The sequence below is a fragment of the Charadrius vociferus genome, unplaced genomic scaffold, assembly GCF_000708025.1.
Source record: "Charadrius vociferus isolate BGI_N301 unplaced genomic scaffold, ASM70802v2 scaffold482, whole genome shotgun sequence".
In the NCBI taxonomy this organism is placed as follows: Eukaryota; Metazoa; Chordata; class Aves; order Charadriiformes; family Charadriidae; genus Charadrius; species Charadrius vociferus.
This window is the reverse complement of record NW_009647221.1, coordinates 57,798-58,452: the sequence shown is the minus strand read 5'-3', so window position 1 is coordinate 58,452 and position 655 is coordinate 57,798.

Below are 655 nucleotides of genomic sequence, written 5' to 3'. Positions count from 1 at the left end.
ATGCGCTTGGTGTAATGGAAAGGAAGATTTTTTTTTTAATTCTGTCTAGAAAAATGGACATGAGTGCCAGGAACTCAAAACTAATATCCAGCTGAAGTTCTTCAGGGTTTATGTATTTACACTCCAAATAAACATAAAGTGAAACATGTCCTCCTACCAATCAGAAAGCCTCTCATGCTAAAGAATTTATTACTTTATCATATGTTCAGAAAAACAAGTTTGTATCTTCACCGGATGATAAACCAGGCACAAAGAAGCCCACTGTGGCATATTAACTCAGTTTGGTGATAACAGTGTACTATGAAAGTTTTAGCAGCAAACAGGTCACTGTCCCACAAAATCCAAATGCAGGTTGTTTAAAACAGAAAAAAAAAAAACCCAAAACCAAAAACACCCCTCAGACAAGACAATGATAGCTTAGTTTGCGTGACAAAGTGGGAAAGGGTAGTTACTGCATTAGATTTTTGTTAAATTGTGACCGTTGGCAATGAACTCTCACCATACATCTATGCTGTAGCCATCTTTACAAAACCTGTATGTTAGCAGACTTTTACACTTTTCCTAAGCTGATGGACACCGAGTCCTTCTTTCCAAACCTTTGCACGTTCTGACCATGGATAAGTTCTCCAAAGCAGAAGTATTTTTCAGGAGGGAA